This window comes from Rhinoraja longicauda, chromosome 9 (genome assembly GCF_053455715.1).
Source record: "Rhinoraja longicauda isolate Sanriku21f chromosome 9, sRhiLon1.1, whole genome shotgun sequence".
NCBI classification, from domain to species: Eukaryota; Metazoa; Chordata; class Chondrichthyes; order Rajiformes; family Arhynchobatidae; genus Rhinoraja; species Rhinoraja longicauda.
In genome coordinates, this window is record NC_135961.1 from 28489211 (window position 1) to 28512002 (window position 22792).

The 22792-nt window shown below is 48.2% G+C and overlaps 1 protein-coding gene across 1 annotated transcript in view; it reads right to left on the bottom strand.

The window, feature by feature from the left end:
* Positions 1 to 22792, bottom strand: part of camkmt (calmodulin-lysine N-methyltransferase) — a 259217-nt gene that overhangs the window by 69997 nt on the left and 166428 nt on the right. The window lies entirely within an intron of this gene.

Here is a 22792-nt window from a genome sequence, read left to right on the forward strand (position 1 = left end):
ATTGAGGGCATGCAGCGTAGGTTTACTAGGTTAATTCCCGGAATGGCGGGACTGTCATATGTTGAAAGACTGGAGCGACTAGGCTTGTATACACTGGAATTTAGAAGGATGAGAGGGGATCTTATCGAAACATATAAGATTATTAAGGGGTTGGACACGTTAGAGGCAGGAAACATGTTCCCAATGTTGGGGGAGTCCAGAACCAGGGGCCACAGTTTAAGAATAAGGGGTAGGCCATTTAGAACGGAGATGAGGAAAAACTTTTTCAGTCAGAGAGTTGTGAATCTGTGGAATTCTCTGCCTCAGAAGGCAGTGGAGGCCAATTCTCTGAATGCATTCTAGAGAGAGCTAGATATAGCTCTTAAGGATAGCGGAGTCAGGGGGTATGGGGAAACAGCAGGAAAGGGGTACTGATTGAGAACGATCAGCCATGATCACATTGAATGGCGGTGCTGGCTCGAAGGACCGAATGGCCTACTCCTGCACCTATTGTCTATTGTCAAACCTTCAGATCAGGTCCTGACCTGAAACATCACCTTTCTATGCTCTCCAGTTGCCTGTCCCAATGAGTTACTCCAGTATTTTGTGTCTTTCCGTGGTAAACCAGCATCTGCAGTTTCTTGGTTCTTAATTTACCATAGCATGTCCCTAATCCACACCATTGATTAATTGACAAAATAGTGCAAAGCCTTCAGATTTATGTGTGGTGGGGAAATCACCAATATCAATTACATCAATTCACCAGTAGTGGGAAGAAAGAAGGAAACCTCAGCTCAGAATTTTTGGTTGAACCAGATACCTTATTTAACGATTGTGGAATAAATCTGCATTTTACATGTGGAATTTTATTGGTGTTTCACCAAAAGTATAATTCAAGGCTGCAAACAATAAAACAAGTCAATCGTTTCCTGCTAAGAAATTCAATGAATCAGCACTCATCACCAAAGAAAATAAATTTAAAAAATAGATGAATATTCAACAATAAACCATCTTATCAGGCCCTCTCAGTTGTCTATGGCAAGTTGAATCACACTGTTAGAAAAAAAGGCTTCCTTTTGCTATTTCTTCAGAAGAAATAAATAATTTTAAAGCTTTGATGTGGGAAACAGCAAAAACATAAAATAATTGAATGTTATGATTTGTTTGTTAAGTATGTAAATGGTTCATTATCTACAGCTGGCATCTTGAAACAAGCTGGGATTAACAAGAAAATTCTTTCTGGATTTAGTTGGAATAAGATGCATTACAAATAATGAAGCTTGTGAATATACTGGGCAGTAAATCAGTTGGAGAATTAAAGTGAATTGCCACAATTAGTGTCTAGTTCGAACGAGTATTTAGATCTTTGATTTTGCAGGACAGGTTAAATTTTAAAAAAAAGAGCTTTCTTTTATAGGACAACACTTAACCTCAGGTTACCAAGCCTGAGTTCTCCTGCTCCATTTTAGTTACAGGTACCTAAATTTACAACGTTACCACTGCTTCCAGTCCAAGTGTTTAAACGCATTGAAATCAGCTCCCCAGGCAGATGTGAAAACCTGCAAAATGATTGTTTAACATGACTGCCTCCTCACCGATACAAATCTGCACATTGCACTGCTGTTTCCAATTTTCCTTCAATAGATGTGCAAGGAATTTGATGCTAAACTATAACATAAATCAGAATTTTAACGTATTTTCCATTAAAGTCTGTACAATAATATAATTTCTGGGAATACAATATGAATCATGTGACCACATTATTCTCCACCACTTTGAACTATTGTTCACATTATTTCAGTGTTAATAGGACTGCAATGTGTACAATTAAAACGATTACCCGTGCCAAGGAGCAAGCAAAATGCCATAGTTTAATCTCACTGCTCAATTAACATATATAACTATTTCAACTTCACGTTCATAAGTTGTGTGGACATCTGAACTCTTAATTAAATTGATCTTATTTGCTCCAGACCATTCATAATCACATGCATGTCAAAATAAAGAGAATAAAGAGATGGGGACAAAGTACCATGTTGGTTAGTACTACCAATGAAAGAACACAATTTAAAATCAAGTGCCAAAAACATGATTAAAAATATAAAGGTTGCAGCAAAAGCTCTTGTATAATATTAGAAAACATTTTTATGCAAAGTACCAGAAGTAATAGAGATCCTCCTACAAATGGTGGAATATTCCACAAGATTTAATCTGAACATATACATGGACAGTGCTTTAAAAATGACAAAATGTGGTTATTTTCCCAATCATATCAAGCATACAAGGGCCTGAATTGTGCCGATTAAGGGAACCACCCTAACTATTGACTCTATCGGACCTGGCACATATATTTTATAGCTACAAGGGTAGGCCAGGGGTTGAGTATCCAGCAGAGAGCAACTCGCCTCCTGACTCCTCAAAGCTTTTCCACCATGCGCACGGTGGCACAGTGGTAGAGTTGCTGCCTCACAGTGCCAGAGACCCTAGTTCAATCTTGACTACAGGTGCTGTCTACATGGATTTTGTGCGTTCGCCCCATGACCTGCGTGGATTTTCTCTGGGTGCTCCGGCTTCCTACCACACTCCAAAGATGTACAGGTTTGTAGGTTCATTGGTTTGGTATAATTGTAAATTGTGTGCGTGTAGCATTGTGTTAGTGTGCGGGGATCGCTGATCGGTATGGACTCGGTGGGCCGAAGGGCCTGTTTCCACGCTGTATCTCTTAACTAATAAATTAATCTACATGCCTCAAATCAGGAGGATGGTGGAATACTCTTCTCTTGCCTGGATGAAATTGCTCCAACAAATTTCATGTAGAGTGACCCCACCCAGGACAAATCAGTCTCTTTAGTTAGTACCCATCAATTATTCTAAGCATCCATTCTGTCCTCCACCGGCACACCATAACTGCAGGGTGTATCATTTATAAAATGCACAACAGCAGCTATCAGCTACTCGTGCCTCAAGGATTCGTGGGACTTCTGTACACACTTGTTCAGGAACACAAATCAAAAATGTCCTCCAGTTCAGAAGCTGGCACATTCGACTGCCCTCTCTGCTGCTGGACATGGATGACGTTCATTGTTCATCCCTAATTGCCTTTGAGAAGGTGGTGGAGAACTAGCATCTTCAAGTGTGGCCGTCTTTCTGGTGAAGGACGACTCACAGGAGAGATAGAGAGCTCCAGGACCCAGAGCCACTGAGGATGAAGGACTGGAAAGATAGTTTCTAGTCAGAATGGTGTGTGCAACTTGGAGGGTAGCCCGCAGGAGGTAGAGTTCCCATGCATATATGTCTTGGCGATAGAGAGCACAGAATCCTTTATCCAGGGAAGGGGAATCAAAAACCAGAGGGCATAGGTTTAAGGTGAGAGGATCAAAATTTAATAGGTACCTGAGGGGCAACTTTTTCGCACAGAGGGTGGTGGGTATATGCAAGAAGCTGCCAAACAAAGTAGTCGAGGCAGGTTCAATACAACATTTAGTTTTAGTTTTTGGTTTCAGCTTTAGAGATACAGTGGAAACAGGCCCTTTGGCCCACCGAGTCCGTGCCGAACAGCGATCCCCACACATTAACACTATCCCACACAGACTAGGGACAATTTTCTTTTTTTACCAAGCCAACTTACAAACCTGTACATCTTTGGAGTGTGGGAGGAAACCAAAGATCTCGGAGAAACCCCATGCAGGTCACAGGGAGAACACACAAACTCCATCCAGATAGCACCCATAGTCAGGATCGAACCCAGGTCTCTGGCGCTGCAAGGCAGCAAATCTACCGCTGCACCAACGTGCTGCCCCTAAAAGACACTTGGACAGGTATGCAAATACGAAAGGTTTTGAGAAATGGGCCAAACATGGGCAAGTGGGACTAGCTTAGATTGGCATGGATGAGTTGGGCTGATGGGGCTGTTTCCGTGCTGTACGATTCTCTGACTTTGTGTTTGGGAGCTGCTGTGAGAGTAAATTTAATGAGTAAATGTTGTGTATTTTATAAACGATGCACATTGCTGTTATGGTGTGCCAGTAGAGGACAGAATGAATGTATAGAATAATTAATGGAATAATTAATGGAGTACAAACTCAAGTGGAAGCTTTGTCCTGGGTAGCGTGACTCTACACTTCTTGGCGCACTTTCATCCAGGTAAAGGGAGGGTATTGCAACATCCGATTTGAAGAATGCAGATGATGGGAAACCTTGGGGTTTCAGGAGATGAGTTGTTCTTTGCAGGTCACCCAGCCCCTGGCATACCCTTGTAGTTATAAAATATATGTGGCAGGTCAAATAGAATCAATAGTGACTCCAGATCTATTCGATGGAGGACCTGGTGATGGTAATGGAAATGAATATCAGAGAAGGTGGCTAAACTCTCTCTTGTTGTGATCAAGTCAAATTTATTTGTCACATACACATACTGTGCAGTGAAATGAAAGTGGCAATGCCTGCGGGTTGTGCACAAAAAAGAATTACAGTTACAGCATATAAATAAAGTTAATAAGTTACTATTAGTGTCGACAAAAATTTAGTCTCTGGGGTTATAAAAGTTGACAGTCCTGATGGCCTGTGGGAAGAAGCTCTGTCTCATCCTCTCCGTTTTCGCAGCGTGACAGCGGAGGCGTTTGCCTGATCGTAGCATCTGGAACAGTCCGTTACTGGGGTGGCAGGGGTCCCTCATGATCTTGCTTGCTCTGGATCTGCACCTCCTGATGTATAGGTCCTGCAGGGGGATGAGTGTAGTTCCCATGGTGCGCTCTGCCGAACGCACTACTCTCTGCAGGGCCATCCTGTCCTGGGCAGAGCTGTTCCCAAACCAGACTGTAATGTTGCCGGACAGGATGCTCTCTACAGCCCCAGAGTAGAAGCAATGAAGGATCCTCAGAGACACTCTGAATTTCCTCAATTGTCTAAGGTGGTAAAGGCGCTGCTTAGCCTTACCCACCAGTGCGGCAATGTGTGTTGCCCACGTCAGATCCTCTGTGATGCGGACTCCCAAGTATTTAAAACTGCTCACCCTGTCCACAGTAGACCCATTTATCTCCAGTGGCGTGTACGTCCTTGGATGTTTAGCCCTTCTGAAGTCCACAATCAACTCCTTTGTTTTAGTGACATTCAAGAGGAGGCTATTGTCCTGACACCAGAGTGCCAGATCAGCCACCTCCTCCCGGTAGGCCTTCTCATCGTTGTTGGAGATCCGGCCCACCACCACAGTGTCATCAGCAAACTTGATGATGGAGTTTGAGCTGAACCTGACCCCACAGTCATGTGTGTACAGGGTGTACAGTAGGGGGCTAAGGACGCAGCCCTGGGGGGATCCTATGTTCAGGGTGAGGGAGCTAGATGTGTGTTCCCCCATCCTGACCACTTGGGGCCTGGCAGTGAGAAAGTCCAGGACCCAGGCACACAGAGGGGTGCTAAGCCCCAGTTCCAGCAGCTTCTCAACCAGTCTGCTGGGGACTATTGTGTTGAATGCTGAACTAAAGTCAATGAACAGCATCCTCACATAGCCCCCCTGGCTGTCCAGATGAGAGAGAGCGGTGTGTAGAACCTGGGAGACCGCATCATCCGTGGACCTGTTCGGACGGTATGCGAACTGTAGTGGGTCCATGTTGCGAGGAAGGAGGGCGCAGATGTGCTTCTTGACTAGCCTCTCAAAGCATTTCATGACAACCGAGGTGAGCGCCACCGGTCGGTAGTCATTTAAACACGCTGGCGAGGCATTCTTTGGCACTGGTACAATGATGGATCTTTTGAAGCATGCAGGGACCACGGACTTTGCCAAGGAGAGGTTGAATATTGTGGTGAGCACTGGAGCAAGCTGAGTAGCACAAGACTTTAGTACTCGCCCAGATATACCATCTGGGCCTCCAGCTTTCCTCGTGTTCTCACGCGTCAGAGCCCACCTCACCTCATGCTCGGACACCGAGAATGTGTGCACATCCCCGGGGGTGGATCCCCCTCCAGCCTCGCTAGCCAGCGCCCCTTCGGTGCTGTTTTTAGACGGCGAGCTGGTGGTGTTACCCGTCTCAAACCGTGCATAAAAAGAGTTCAGGTCATCAGCTAAGGAGGAGCCGGCACTTCCGGTTGAGGGGGTGCTGGACCTGTAGCTAGTTATAGTCCGTAGCCCCTGCCAAAGACCCCTGGTGTCCTGCTGCTCCATCTGTGACTCCATCTTGTCCCGGTACCTCCTTTTTGCATCCTTCACTGCCCTTTGCAGTCGGTAGGACTCTCCCTTGTAGTGGTCCATGTTGCCGGATGCCAGGCCGGAGTTGTAAGCAGCGGTGCGAGCATTCAAGGCCACGCGACTAGACCTGTCCACCCAGGGTTTTTGGTTAGGGAAGATACTGACCCTTACCGTGGGGATGATGGTATCGGCTATTGTGGCAATGAAGTCCGTAACCGCTTCCGCAAACTCATTTACGTCTCTGGAACTTGCTTGGAACATGTTCCAGTCGACTTCGCTCAGTGCATCTTGCAGCATGGCCTCTGAATGGTCAGCCCACCGCTTTACATCCCTCGTCACTGTCGCTTCCCGTACTATCCGTTGTTTGTACTCCGGTAGCAGGAAAATGGCAGCATGGTCAGATTTTCCAAAAGGAGGGAGAGAAACGGCCTTGTAGCCTTTCCTGAATGGCGTGTAGCAGTGGTCCAAAGTTCTTTCCCCCCTGGTGACACACGTGATGTGTTGGTAGAAGTTGCGCATGACCTTTTTGAGATTTCCCCTATTGAAGTCTCCAGCCACCAGCACAGCCGCATCAGGGTTCTTGTTTTGGTGTTGACACAACACATCGTGTAGGGTCGACAGTGCCTCGTCGGTGTCCACATGTGGTGGGATATAGACGGCTGTGATGATCACTGAGCTGAACTCCCGGGGTAGGTAGAATGGTCGGCATGAGATAGTTGACGTGGCGGCGCCTAACGGCAGCGGCTGACTAGCAGTCTGTCCGGTTTTTTTTTCTCCCTTTTTTTGTTGTGTGTCGGTGGTGGAATGGTTTTTATATCTTTTTTTTGGTTGTGTATGTGTGGGAGGGGGTGGTGGTGTGGGTGGGTGGGTGTGGGGGGGGGGAGGGGGGAACTTTTCTCTTCCTCACGGCGCGGGGTGCGGCTCGGCTGCGGGGCCTAACATCGCCCGCTGCGGCTCGGCCGCTGGACTTTACATCCCGGTGCGGCTTGGCCGCTGGACTTTACATCCCGGTGCGGCTTGGCCGCTGGACTTTACATCCCGGTGCGGCTTGGCCGCTGGACTTAACAGTGCCCGGTGGAGCTCGGCTGCGGGGCTTAACATCGCCCGGTGCAGCTCGGCTGCGGGGCTTAACATCGCCCGGTGCAGCTCGGCTGCGGGGCTTAACATCGCCCGGTGCGGCTCGGCCGCGGGGCTTTTCATCGCTGGTGCGGCTCGGCTGCGGACTTGACATCGCCCGGTGCGGCTCGACCAGGGGACTTAGCTGCGCAAGGCTTGGTTGCGGGCCTTTCATCGCCCGGTTCGGCCGCGAGACGTTTCAGCGCCCGGTGCGGGGACTGTGCGGGTCGGTCGGGGACGAGCTGTCTGTCCGTGGGCGTGGGGAAGAGAGTGGAAGTTTTGTTGCCTCCATCACAGTGAGGGGGTGTTTGGAGTCACTGTGATGGACGTTTGTGTTGGGGTCATGTGTCTTGTGTTCTTTTTTTTTTTCTATGACTGCTATGTAGTTTCGTTCGGTACTTCGGTACCGAACGACAAATAAAGCTCTGTTATACCTGTTATAGATGTTCCAGGTCCAGTGAGCAGGAACGAGAAAGCGTCTTAATATTTCCAGGATTGCACCAGTTATTATACTACAGTTGTACCGGGCCCTAGTGAGACCGCACCTGGAGTACTGTGTGCAGTTTTGGTCTCCAAATTTGAGGAAGGATATTCTTGCTATTGAGGGCGTGCAGCGTAGGTTCACTAGGTTGATTCCCGGAATGGCGGGACTGTCGTATGTTGAAAGGCTGGAGCATTTAGGCTTGTATACACTGGAATTTAGAAGGATGAGGGGGGATCTTATTGAAACATATAAGATAATTAGGGGATTGGACACATTAGAGGCAGGAAACATGTTCCCAATGTTGGGGGAGTCCAGAACAAGGGGCCACAGTTTAAGAATAAGGGGTAGGCCATTTAGAACGGAGATGAGGAAGAACTTTTTCAGTCAGAGAGTGGTGAAGGTGTGGAATTCTCTGCCTCAGAAGGCAGTGGAGGCCAGTTCGTTGGATGCTTTCAAGAGAGAGCTGGATAGAGCTCTTAAGGATAGCGGAGTCAGGGGGTATGGGGAGAAGGCAGGAACGGGGTACTGACTGAGAGTGATCAGCCATGATCGCATTGAATGGCGGTGCTGGCTCGAAGGGCTGAATGGCCTACTCCTGCACCTATTGTCTATTGTCTATTGTCTATTGGTCAAGAAGCAGACTCCTCCGCCCTTGGATTTCCCGGATTCTTCCGTTCTGTCCGCCCGGAAAACAGTGAAGGACTCGGATGGGCAGATCACCTGGTCAGGCACCAGCGGGGTCAGCCATGTTTCGGTCAGACAAAGGATGTTACAGTTCTTTATGTCCCTCTGGAATCTGATCCTTGCCCTCAGGTCATCCAGCTTGTTCTCCAGGGACTGGACATTGGCCAGAAGTATGCTGGGCAGAGGTGGACGTAAGACTTGGGTTCTCAGCCTGTTCCGAATCCCCCCTCGCTTCCCTCGGTGTTTTTTCCGACTTTCCCACTGACCTGCGCTCCCACTGCTGCTGCCGCGGTGCGCTCCTTTGATGATCCCTATCGGTATATCGGTGAGTAGTGTACTGTTTAATAGTGCTCCGGTAGCGCTCGAGTTTATTTTTACGAGCGTTTCCCGGTCGTACATTGGTTAATGCTAAGTGCTAGCACACGCTAGAGCACTTAGGGATAATTTTAAAGTAAACATACCAGTTGAAAACGCACAGTTCCCACAGAGCTACCACGACGGCGACTGGACTGGACCGCGCCATCTTGGGCAACTTTGTAGGAGTAGATTGTCATTGCCCCACACTTTTATGGCATGGATGTTGACTTGTGTTTTCAAGGTCTTGCAGCATACAAGCATGAATTATTTCTGCAAGTGGAATTGAACCTTGTGCCATCAGCAGTGATCATCTTTATGATGGATGGGAAGACATCGATGAAGCAGCTGAAGATAGTTGGGTCTAAGGCATGGCCCCGAAGGAACTCCTACGATGATGCCCTGGGATAATTCACATGTTCACAAGTTACAGGAGTAGAATTAGGCCATTCGGCACATTGAGTCCACTCTGCCATTCAATTATGGTTGGTCTCTCTGTGTCCTAATCCCATTTTCCTCCTCGTGACCCTCGATACCCGTTCTCATCAAGAAAATAATGTACCTCCAACAATCACAGCCAACATCCTTTGTTCCAGAAATGATTCTAATCGTTGGAATGCTTCCTCTTGACAATCATTCAATGCTGTAGTAAATAATTTATTATAAATCGCTAATTATTTTCTATGAAACCCTTCATTTATATTTATCAGGTCATAGAGGCAGCTTACTTAGGATATTTCCTTCTATTGAAAATCCATACAAACAGCAAATACATACAATTATCCAACCCACTTTGCCCCCTTCCCCCCCACTCCCCAAACTGCATTCTTATTGCTTGTAAATAGCAATCGCAATCCATGTCAGGAAAGGTGCTAACTTATTATTGTCATTGTTAACAAATGAAATATGGATTTCACTGTGGAACAAACAGATTTAATAGAAGAAAGACACAAGGAACTGCAGATGGTGGAACCTTGAGCAAAACACATGAACAGATGATGTTTTGGATCGGAACCCTTCTTCAAACTGAAGAAGGATGCCAATCTGAAATGTTGTTAGTCCATTTCTCTTACAGATGCTGCCTGACCCCCTGAGTTCCTCCAGCAGATTTAACAAAAGAATCAATTCTTGGAAAGAAACTATGCTGATTTGTGAATGTAGTCAGCATTTTAACACTCTCTCACCTCTGATCCATCTGAATGCATTTTGGATAACCATGCATTAGATAACTTAGATAATTTTTAAACCTCCTGCGTTTCAGATCCAATAATACATAAAGGAACAACAAATGATCAAATGTCAATCTACCTACACATAGCGGTAATTTGGGACAAAGAACGAGATATTCATAACATTAGAATAAAAGCATTTTTGGTAACATTATCAGTTTCATCCCAAAAGCTATTCATTAGCCAATATTTCCTATCCTAATACAAGTTTGACATAACTTGTTATGTGTTGTCAAAACATGTATTGTTTCTATTCCACAAAAGATTGGTGAAAATACAAAATAAGAATAGAAAATACAGGAAATATACAGGGGAGGAGATGGACATAATTTCCTGGTTACTAAGGCAACAAACCCAGGTATACATCAGAAGTTGGCCATCAATCTAACAGTTGTAAGTGGGCAGGTGCAGCCCCTACCATGCATGCAATGCACATGCAAAGGCCCTCTGGCACATTATGAAGAATGAAAATTGACAGACAAAGAACAGCTGATGTTGGAAATCTGAAATAAAACAGAAATTTCAGGAACACTCTGCAGGTCAGACATTATCTGTGAGGGAGAAACAGAGTTAAAGTTCCAGGTCTTAGATCCTTCGTCGGAACTGGGAAAGGGAATATTTTTTCTAGTTCTGCCTCCAATATCATGGAGTCAGAGAGAGAACAGTCCATGGAAACAGTTCTTTTGTAACAACTCATCCATGTCAACCAGGATGACTACCTGAGGTGGTCCCATTTGCCTGTGTTTGCCTGATAACATTCTAGCCCTTTTCTATCTCCTTACCTGTACAAAAATGTATTTTAAACATTATAATTGTGTCTGCCTCTATAGCTTCCCATGACAGCTTGGTCCATATACCCACCACCCTCCAGGAGAAAAGATTGCCCTCAAGCCCCTGTTAAATCTTTCCCCTCTCATCTAAAATCTCTGCTCTCTAGTTTTAGACTCCACCACCATGAGAAAAATAGATCATTCACCTGATCCAATCGTCTCATGATTGTATATATCGCTATAAGGTTGACTGTATTTCCCTTATCAACTCTCTCAGCAAAATAATTCTATCAAGTTAGACACAATTTGATTTAAACAAGTCAATCCTGGCTTTCTTTAAACATCCACTTAATCGCTCATTTTGTACCTGATTGCATTTAGAATTTTCCCCACTGACTAGTCTGTAGTTACAGGGACTTTACCCGAAGAAGGGTCTCGACCCGAAACATCACCCATTCGTTCTAGCCAGAGATGCTGCCTGTCCCGCCGAGTTACTCCAGCATTTTATGTCTATCTTCGGTGTAAACCAGCAAGTGCAATTCCTTCCTACACACTTTATCTCTTTAATCATCTTTGAAGAACAGTGTAACTTTTCCAATTTTCCAGTCCTCGGGTAGTGCTCCTAAATTTACAGACGTTTTAGACAATAGACAATAGACAATAGGTGCAGGAGTAGGCCATTCAGCCCTTCGAGCCAGCACCGCCATTCAATGCGATCATGGCTGATCACTCTCAATCAGTACCCCGTTCCTGCCTTCTCCCCATACTCCCTCACTCCGCTATCCTTAAGAGCTCTATCCAGCTCTCTCTTGAAAGCATCCAACGAACTGGCCTCCACTGCCTTCTGAGGCAGAGAATTCCACACCTTCACCACTCTCTGACTGAAAAAGTTCTTCCTCATCTCCGTTCTAAATGGCCTACCCCTTATTCTTAAACTGTGGCCCCTTGTTCTGGACTCCCCCAACATTGGGAACATGTTTCCTGCCTCTAATGTGTCCAATCCCCTAATTATCTTATATGTTTCAATAAGATCCCCCCTCATCCTTCTAAATTCCAGTGTATACAAGAAGAATATGACCAGGGCCTCTGCAATTTCCTCCCTCCCTCCCTTCAGCAACCTAGGATGCATCCTGTCTGAATCAGATGATTTATACACTCTAACTCCAGCTTCGATTTCCCACAACTACTACTTTCAATTTTTGACTCATCCAGAATGGGCCCAGCTAGATCCGCGATCATCCCATTGAGAAGGGTCCTTCCTCAATTGACCATTTTTACCTTAGAATAGTTCATATCCCTTTTCCGCAGCTGTTCTGAACCTAAGGATATGAAATCAGCATTAGCACTATGAACACTTGAAAATCATTGCCTTTTCCATTTTCAGATGTGCAATGCATAGAATGCACTGAACTTCTAAATAGAAAGCAAATTTTGGGGAAAGAAGCACAAAATGCTGGAGTAACTCAGTGGGTCAGGCAACATCCAGGGAGAAAAAGGATGGGTGACGTTTCGGGTTGGGACCCTTCTTCAGAATGAAAGTGGGGGGGGGGGGGAGGTGAAGAACTGGAGATGAGAAAAGAGCAAGACCAATCAGGGCCAGCCACAAATGACCTCAGGCAGGACATTGCCTAGTAGATCCAATGTTGGTTAAAGTTGGCAAGAGAAACAATGTGGAGAACCGTGGAACTAGTAAAACGTCCAGGGAGGAGGACGGGTGCAAGGAGGGAGGGGGGTAGGGAGAGGAGTATGAGACAAAGTTACTTTAAATTAGAGAATTCAATTTTCACATAGCTGGGTTGTTTGGAATAAACGTTTTGGGATTGTTCTTTGCAAATCACAGATGAGCAAATATCACCTTCACTTGACAAAAGTATCACCGAATCCCACAAAAAATTTAGTGGAAAATAAACCAAAAACGTGTGGAGTCATGGGTTTGTTGAAAGTCAATCACGCTTGGGCTTTAATAGGATAAGGCTGTGGACTGTGCTGATTCCTGGGTGGACAGAAGTATCTGTACAGGATTGGCTAGATGTTGCAAACTCGAATTCCCTGTTGGGTTTCCACAGATAAAGAGTTGGTGGAGATACAATCAGTATCATCTACGACAAATGCATTCAAGGCCGTTGTACTACCCACAGATCCAGCCTAAATTCTCCACCTTACACTTTATTTAGAGCCATAGAGTGTGGAAACAGGCTCTCCGGACCAACTTGCCCACACCGACCAACATGCCCCATCTACACTAGTCCCACCTGCCTGCGTTTGGCCCATATTCCTCTAAACCTGCCCCATACATGTACCTGACTAATTATTTCTTAAACGTTGCAATAGGCTCAGCCTCCACTACCTCCTCCGGCAGCTCGTTCCTTACACCCATCACCCTTTGTGTGAAAAGTTACTCCTCAGATTCCTATTAATTCTTTCCCCCTTCGCTTTAAATCTATGTCCTCTGGTTTACAATTCCCCTACTCTGGACAAGAGACTCTGTGCATCTACCGGATCTATTATTCGCATGATTGGGTATCTCTATAGGATCACCCCTCATCCTCCTGCGCTTAAATGTTCAAACTTTTTATTATAATGCTCTAACCTTTTAAATTTATTGTTATTATGGTTTCTGATTCATTCTTACCTGTTCTCAATTTCCAATGTCTATAATAAGGTATGCCACTCAGAACATAGAAAAGTGCAGCTCATCAACAGGTCCTTCAGCCCAAAATGCCTGTGCCGAACATGATGCCAAGATAAACTAATTTTGTCTGCCTGCACATGATCCATAACCCTCCATTCCCTGCATTCCCATGCACCTACCTAAAAGCTTCTTAAATGCCACTATCATATCCAGAGGAAACCCCTGCAGTCACAAGGAGAACATGGAAACTCCACACAGACAGTACTGGAGGTCAGGATTTGATTTATGTTTCAGGTACTGTGGTTTAACTGCGCCACTGTGTCTTAGTTTAGTATAGTTTAGAGATACAGTGGAAACAGGCCCTTTGGCCCACTGAGTCCGCACCAACCAGCAATCCCTGTACACTAGCACTATCCTACACACACTAGGGACAATTTACAAACTTTACCAAAGCCAATTAACCTACAAGCCTGTACGTCTCGTGTGTGTGGGAGAAAACCGGAGCACCCGGAGAAAACCCACGCCAATCACGGGGAGAACATACAAACTCTGTACAGACAGCATCTATAGTCGGGATTGAACGCGGGGCTCTGGTGCTGTAAGGCAGCAACTCTACCATTACGCCACCGGGTCGCCCACAATTTCTCTAGAATTCCTTCTCACTGAGGCCATTTAGAAATCTAGGCCATTTCAGAGCCTCTCCAAACCTTGCTGTCCTTTCTCTGTGCTCCAACCCCTCTTGCTCCTTCTTACCAATCCTACGCAGGATTCTTGTGTCTTCCCTACTCTCCGTCTTGTGGCTGTAGCACTGAAGTAGGAACTAATTAAGACAATTTAGCAATACAGCCTTTGTGCAAGCAGTGAATATTCCCCAAAAACTTGCAGCACTGCATTATGTATTTATGTTTTAACTAATATTTATACTTAATACTTACATACCTTAGGATTTAATGAACAATGATAACTAGCACTTGATTATAACAGGAAAGTTCCCAACTTGGTATTGGAAGTCATGGTTCTGATCTTCTTTGAACGGAACTGGTAAAATGTTAATTATCACCTACATTCCCTCAATGCTGTGATAAAAAACATAATTCCATTAATTTAGATCCCGCAAGTTAGTGACCTAATTATAAAATATACAATGTAAAGAATGAAATACTTGCAAATCACCATGAGAGCTATGTTAGAATGAAAAACACTGCATGCGTGTTTGCAATTAACTTTTGGAGCAGTTATTTTACATTTCACTAGGAGGAGGAGGAGGAGGAGGAGGAGGAGAAAAGGACTGGGTTGAGCGAGTTGGGAGTGGAGCACCGGGAAAAACCCGAGCCGAGGGGCCTGGAGGGTCTGCTGGGGCAGAAGCAATGAGCGCTGGAGGTCGGCGATCCGCCGGGGCCTGAGGGCGAAGGACCCAGGGAGGAAGGGCTCGACGGCCTTGGAGGAGGAGGTGGTGGGAGGAGCGGAGGAAGAGGAACTGGTAGAAGGGCTGCAAAGCCTGTGGATGCAAGAAGCAACTGGGAAGACGTCTGGCCAGCCGGCGGGAGAAGGGGAAACGTGGCCGGGAAGGGAGGCAGGAGAGCAAGGCCGAGAAGCAGGGGTCCGCCGAGGAGGAGGAGGGGGAGGACGAAGAGGAGCCGGGGAGAGGCCGATCCTGAAGAGGAGGAGGAAGAGGAGCCGGGGAGAGGCCGATCGGCAGGGGAGGCCGAGCAACAGCGAGAGCTGGGTTGGGCGCTGGGAGCCGAGGCAATAGGAGGAGGACCAGCTCACGGCTCTGCTCGGCGGCCCCAGCCTCAAGGTGTTGAGCGCCGGCCGTGGAAACGGAGCCCGGCTGACGGAGATGGCGAACGGGGAGAAGGGGTTGGAGGGCCAGCAGGAGCGGCGAGGGGCCGATGAGCCGCAGGAAGCGAGGCACGGAGCAGGGGCGCCAAGCCTGGAGAAGCGAGGAGCGTCAGAACGGGGAGAGGTGTCGGGACGCGAGGAGCACTGGGAGGGAGCTGGAGACACGCTGATGGGAGAAGACGGGGGAAGCCGAGCTGCAGCAAAGTGCAGTCGCAACATTCAACTGCAACACCCTCTCAAATTAGGACTGACGAATTGTTCCACAACAGAAGTCGTTCCAAACATAAAATAGAAGAAAAAGACTAAGCAAATATCCCAACACTTCAATGGCAGCCATAGTAAGTGCTTACCTGAAGTTTACCGCTTGCACTCCAGAAGGCGTTGCATGGCAACAGTGCGGGTCAGTGGTCGTGACCTCGCCTGCCGTGCAATCCCCCTATAGCCCAGTATTTAGTCAAACTAATTATCTCTAAAAAGATGGGAATAAGCCACTTTCCGGAGCCACAGCAGCAACACAGTTAAGGGTACAATGAAGAGTTCTGTTAAGCAAGTAGCTCCATGATTTCACCCCAGTAATAATGAAGGAACGGCACTGTATTCCCAAGTCAGCAAGATGCTCATGAGTTCATAAGTCATAGGAGCAGAAGCAAGCCATTCAGCCCATCAAGTCTACTCTGCCGTTCAATCATGGCTGATCTATCTTTCCCTCTCAACACCATTCTCCTGCCTTCTCCCCATAACCCTTGACAAGATGTGTGATTTGGTGGAGATGTTGCCATTGATGCTATCCATGTCCTTCTAGATGGTAAAGATCACAGATGCTTTCCAAGAAGTTATCTTGATTGCTGCCTTGGATCTTGGGAACATTGACAAAACATAGCCATGGTGTGCAAATGGTGTAGGGGCAGCCTCGTTAGAAAGTTGGATAGGCTGTAATAAAAAAGGAACTGTGGATGCTGGTTTATACCAAAGATAAACACAAAATGCTGGAGTAACTCAGCCGCCATCTCTGGAGAAAATGGATAGGTTATGGCGAGTCCGAAACTTGTTGGTTGTAGAAGAAGTTTATTGCAGCCGCAATATTCGAATACAGAGTTAAACAACAAGGTAAAGGACAACCATCAAAAACTTACTGTCTTCTTCGAAGACTTCGCCGAACTACCTAAACGGGCGCCAAACGCGCACATGACATCGCTGGCCAATCAGCGATGTCGCTCCCTGGACCAATCCCCATGGTCGCGTTCCCACGTGACCTCGCTGGCCAATCCGAGGGTTCGACGACCTGGACCATTCTCTATGGTCGCCACATGACCCCCCCCAGAACCCGAGGTGCGGAACCTAGCAGGGAGCCGGACTTCGCGACCACAACGAGTACGGAGAGGGACAGCCTGAACCACAGGAGCCGGGGGTTCCGGACTTGGCGGAACAGCCGGAACGGGAGGTCCTGGAGGAACTACCGGAACGGGGGGTCCTGGAGGAGCTGCCGGAACGGGGGGTCCTGGAGGGACTATCGGAACGGGGGGTCCTGGACTGAGCAGAACTAACGGAGGTCGGCCTCTCCTAGGGGTTTGACCGACCAGGACTGGTTGATCCAGATCCAAATGGGCAGGTTTAAACCGGGACAACGAGACGAGCTCACTCTTGCCGCCCATGTCTAAGGTGAAGGTAGCCGTTCCCTTACGCAAAACCCGGAACGGCCCTTGATAGACCCTCTGCAATGGGGCGCGATGGGAATCTTTTCGCAGAAAAACGAACTCACAGTCCTTCAGGGAAGGCGGTTCATGTACCATGGGACACCCATGACGTGAAGTCGGAACTGGAGCCAGGGAGCCCACCCGTTCCCGGAGAGACGCTAACACTGATGGGACTGTAGGCAGCTGGTCTGAAGGGTCCGGAAACAGATCTCCGGGTACTCGAAGTGTCGAGCCATATACTAGCTCTGCGGACGACGCACCGAGATCTAGCTTGGGAGCAGTCCGGATGCCCAACAGAACCCAAGGGAGCTGGTCTACCCAGTCCGGGCCTTCAAGCCTTGCACTGAGGGACGCCTTAAGTTGGCGGTGGAACCTTTCTACGAGTCCATTTGCCTGGGGGTGATATGCAGTCGTGGGTTGCAACTTGGACCCGTACAGTTCTGCAAGCGCAGCCCAGAGGGACGAAGTGAACTGTGGCCCTCTGTCAGTGGTAATAACTGCCGGGACCCCGAAACGAGCTACCCAATGAAGGGCCAAAGTCCTAGCACAAGACGCTGACGAAATATCAAACAATGGGAAAGCCTCTGGCCACCGGGTGAACCGATCCACCACCGTGAGGAGGTGGGTGTAGCCCCGGGAGGAAGGCAAGGGCCCGACCAAATCCACGTGGATGTGGAAAAAACGAACAGCCGGGACCTCGAAATCCTGTACGGGGGGCTGGACGTGGCGCTGGACTTTAGCGGTCTGACAGGGCACGCAGGAACGTGCCCACCCCGCTACCTGTTTCCGTAGGCCATGCCAGACAAACCTCGCTGCTGCCAAGGCAGAGGTGGAGCGGATGGACGGGTGCGCCAGCCCATGAATGGCATCGAAAACCCGGCGCTGAAGGGAGGGCGGTACTACCGGCCTGGGACGGGGAAGAGAAACATCGCACCAGACTTTTGTGCCCGCCGACCCACAAGCTACCTGGGCCAACTTCAACCCCGAAGTGGTGGACCGGTAAGCCGAAACGGTATCCGCCAGAAGCTGCGCCTCCGCAAGCTCCTGGGGATCCACCTCGCAGTCGACCGCCGAAATAGGGGAAAAAGCAGGTCTAGACAGGGCGTCAGCAACGGCATTAAGCTTACCCGCGACATGACGGACATCGGTGGTAAATTCGGAGATAGCAGTCAGGTGCCGCTGCTGGCGGGCCGACCATGGGTCAGACAATTTCAAAAAAGCAAATGTTAATGGTTTGTGGTCCGTAAAGGCCACAAATGGGCGGCCCTCGAGGAAGTACCTGAAATGACGAACAGCTAAATAGAGAGCCAGAAGCTCTCGGTCAAATGCGCTATACTTCAGCTCGGCCGAATTTAGTTGCCGGCTGAAAAACGCTAAAGGCTGCCAACGGCCACCGACCTGCTGCTCCAGAACCCCGCCCACCGCTACGTCAGAGGCGTCAACCGTCAGGGCCGTGGGGGCGGAGGGGCTCGGATGGACCAACATGGTGGCGTCTGCCAAGGCTGCCTTAGCTGCTGTAAAAGCCGACTCTGCGGTCGGGGACCATATCAACTCTACCGGATTCCCTGCAAGGCATTGGAAAAGTGGGCGCATGACTCGCGCAGCTGCCGGAACAAACCTATGGTAGAAATTAACCATGCCTACGAACTCCTGTAGCCCTTTTACTGTGGTGGGCCTGGGAAATGCCCGGATAGCCTCCACCTTCTCGGGCAAAGGGGAGGCGCCGGCAGGGGTAATTCTGTGCCCTAGGAAATCAAGAGCAGGAAGGCCGAATTGACATTTGGAGGGTTGGATAATGAGCCCGTGGTCTTGGAGCCGCTGGAACACGGTCCGCAAATGGGCCTGGTGTTCCTGCACTGAGGGGCTGGCGACCAGGATGTCGTCTAAATAAATAAACAAAAAGGGTAAACCCCGGCCCACGCGGTCCATCAGTCGCTGGAAAGCCTGTGCCGCGTTCTTTAAACCGAAAGGCATACGCAACCATTCAAACAACCCGAACGGAGTAATTGTTGCAGTTTTCTGTATGTCCTCCGGTCGCACCGGAATCTGATGGTATCCTCGCACCAAATCGATTTTGGAAAACACCACCGCTCCTTCCAGCCCAGATGAAAAATCCTGTAGGTGCGGTATGGGGTAGCGATCAGCCGTGGTGACAGCATTGAGACGCCGATAATCGCCACATGGTCTCCACCCCCCAGATGCCTTGGAGACCATATGTAACGGTGAGGCCCACGGGCTGTCAGACTGACGGACAATTCCCATTTCCTCCATTTTCCTGAACTCCGCCCGTGCCACCACCAGTTTGTCTGGCGGTAGTCTCCTGGCCCGAGCGAAAACGGGAGGGCCTTCGGTGCGGATGTGATGGACCACGCCGTGCTTGGCCGAAGGCGTGTCAAAACGTTGGATGAGCAGCTCTGGAAACTCTGCCAGAATCGCAGCATACGAGTCGGGGGCCGCGACGACGGCCTGGACAGTAGGGCTGGGCGAGGAGGCGATTGTCGAAGCGACGTGCTCATCTTCGGCGGAGGGTCGGAGGTCGTTACCGCGGACATCAGGAACCAGTGAAACAGCCCAGAGAAAATCTGCGCCCAGGATCGCTTGTTTGACGTCGGCTATGATGAATGGCCATTCGTACGTGCGGAGGCCTAACACAAGGGACATCTTCAGTGTACCGAAAGTGCGAATTGGGCTGCCATTAACCGCGATGAGGGTGGGACCTGTCTTACCCGATCTGGTTTCAAGGTCGGTCGGCGGCACTATGCTGACGATGGCTCCCGTGTCTACCAAAAATTCTGTGTCCGTGAATCGATCATGGACATAGAGGCGCCGGTTCTGGCCAATCGTAACTGCCCCTATGTACGATCGGCCGAGGCATTTCCCGCGAAGGTACAAGGCAAACGGCAGTTGCGGGATTCGTTACCCCATCGTAGGTGATAATAGCACCAGCCGCGCTTGTGCGGATCTTTTTGGCGGGCTTTCGGAGAATTGGCGGGAGATGTGGCGCCATCTGCCGTCGCTGTGGCGTGGTCACTGATGTCGAGACCTTGTTGATCGAACCACTTGCCTTGTTTTTTGCCGCTATGAGCGCGTCCGCTTTCGCTGCATATGCTTTGGGGTCCTTAAAAGAACAATCCGTAAGCAGCAGTCGGACATCCTCGGGAAGTTTCTCGCGGAATGCCTGTTCGAACATAGGGCAGTCCGTATGCTCACCGGCTAGCATCATCATTTCGGACATGAGGACGGAAGGCAGTTGATCTCCAAGATCCGGTAGGTGCAGAAGTCTTGCCGCACCACCATGCCTATTAAACCCGAAGATTCGCAGTAATACTTTCTTCATGGCCTTGTACTTGTTTTCCGCAGGTGGATCCACGATGAACCGCATCACGCGCTTGGTTGTGTCCGGCGATAGGGCGCTGACGAGGTAGTAGTACATCGTGGATTCGTCCGACACCTTCTTTATATGAAATTGAGCTTCGGTGTGGATAAACCAAGCTTGCGGTGCGTGCGTCCAAAATAACGGAAGATGAACGCTTGCCGCGCTTGACTCCGGTGTGCCCGGCGCGGTCATCGTCAACGAGGCGTCGGGTTCCTGTTTATTCGGTGATCGTCCAGATCACGTCGGGGTCACCAATATGGCGAGTCCGAAACTTGTTGGTTGTAGAAGAAGTTTATTGCAGCCGCAATATTCGAATACAGAGTTAAACAACAAGGTAAAGGACAACCATCAAAAACTTACTGTCTTCTTCGAAGACTTCGCCGAACTACCTAAACGGGCGCCAAACGCGCACATGACATCGCTGGCCAATCAGCGATGTCGCTCCCTGGACCAATCCCCATGGTCGCGTTCCCACGTGACCTCGCTGGCCAATCCGAGGGTTCGACGACCTGGACCATTCTCTATGGTCGCCACAAGGTGACGTTTCGGGTCGGGAGGTTGGTTAGGCCGCTTTGTTCAGAATATTGTTGAGCTGCTTAAGTGTTGTTCAAGTTGTTCTAAACCCATGACAGAGATAATTTATTCACAGTAGGTTGTTAGAGATTGTATTGGTATTGATTATTATTGTCACGTGCACCGAGATATAGTGAAAAGTTTTTGTTTACATGCTATCCAATTAAATCAAATAATCCTACACATAAATTCAATCCTGCTATACACAAGTACAACAGATGGAGCAAAGAAAAGATTATCAGAGTGTAGAATATAGTTTTTCAGCATATGTTTGCATGTATTCAGCAATATAGTTTTGTAGCATTACAGTTCCAGAGAAAATGTCCAATGTCGCAGGAAGGTAGGTTGGAAGATTGGGACTGCACCTTAGCTGATGGGAGGACTGTTCATAAGTCTGATAACAGAGGGGAAGGCACTGTTTCTGATTCTGTATTACGTACTTTCAAGCTTTTAGGTCTTCTGCAGGGCAGGAGCGGGAGAGAAGAGGGAAGAAGTTGATAAAGGTCCTCTGAAGTTAAAAGGAGGGTCACTCAACAGACAGTGCTACATCTCTGATCCTCCCCTGTGGCTATTGTACTTGCACAGTCACTGGTGAACCCTAGGATGCTGATGTCTGCTGAAGTTAGACATACTCTCCATTATTGGAGACAATCATTTCCTAGTATTTGCAACATGTAATTGATGCTTGCAAATTATTGACCAAGCTTGAATTTGACCAGATCTTGCTGTGTGTAGGCATGGTTGCTTTATCAACTGTTGAGTTGTGTACAAAAGCAGTTGCAGAAAGCATGCCCATTTCAATGGTTCTTTATTGTCACCTATGCACTGCGCAGTGAAATTATTTTTGCATAGCTTACACACGCACTAGTTGCCATGTTTGGCACCATTTACAAAATAAAAAGTCCAAACTCTGGATGTACTGGAGCGCCCCCGATCCAGGTAAGCCCAGGTATGCCCCAGACTACTGTAGGGCCCCCTCCGTCGCCCTCGACCGGCTCAGCCTGCGGACCAACGTCCCTCTCCTCGCCAGACCTTTGTGTCCCAGGGGCGCGTACTGCAGCCGGTCTTGACAGCGCTGAAGGCAATACCTCGGTCCCTCTCCTACCATCCCGCCTCTCATGTCCAACGGGGCCAGTGGCTTCCCCCTCCTCCTCCACTCTCTGGTCTTCAGGGCCAAGCTCCATTTATAAAGAAGAGAAGGTCATCAAGGAAGCACATGAAGATGGTTACATCTGGTCACTGCCATAGCAAAATTATTCAAGAAAGTGCTGGGGGAGCAAACGTTAACTAACAATCATAGATTCAAGGGATGTGAACAGAAAGACATCCATATAAAAAACTAGAGTGGCAATCGAATGGAGCACTGAGAGAGTGATGCAAGGCCACAGGTGTTTTCTTTTGGATTGAACTTTAAACAAAAACTTTAAATGCGGTCTCAGTGGATGCAAAATGATGCACGGCTATATTCCAAAGAAGAGCAAGGATGCTGGCACCAAGAGCAAGGATACTGGCACCAAGCAGATTTCTTGCAAATCTACCAAAAAGCAGCAGTGAGACCATAACCATTTTAGTGATCTTGATGGGGGAATAAAGATTGGCCAGGGCAATCTTTATTCCCCAATCAAGATCACTAAAATGGTTATGGTCTCACTGCTGCATTTTGGTAGATCTGCAAGAAATCTGCTTGGTGCCAGTATGGTACAAAGGGAGCTATCAACAGTATACACCGTGAATAATGATAGCATGCTTCGTACAAGTTATTAATTTCTAGGCTGCATCTTGGAACTGAATGACAGAGTGGCAGAAATCACTGGCATTTATTTTTTGTAACTGAATATTACAAAAATGCTCAAAGGTAGGTACATGAGACTGGGAACA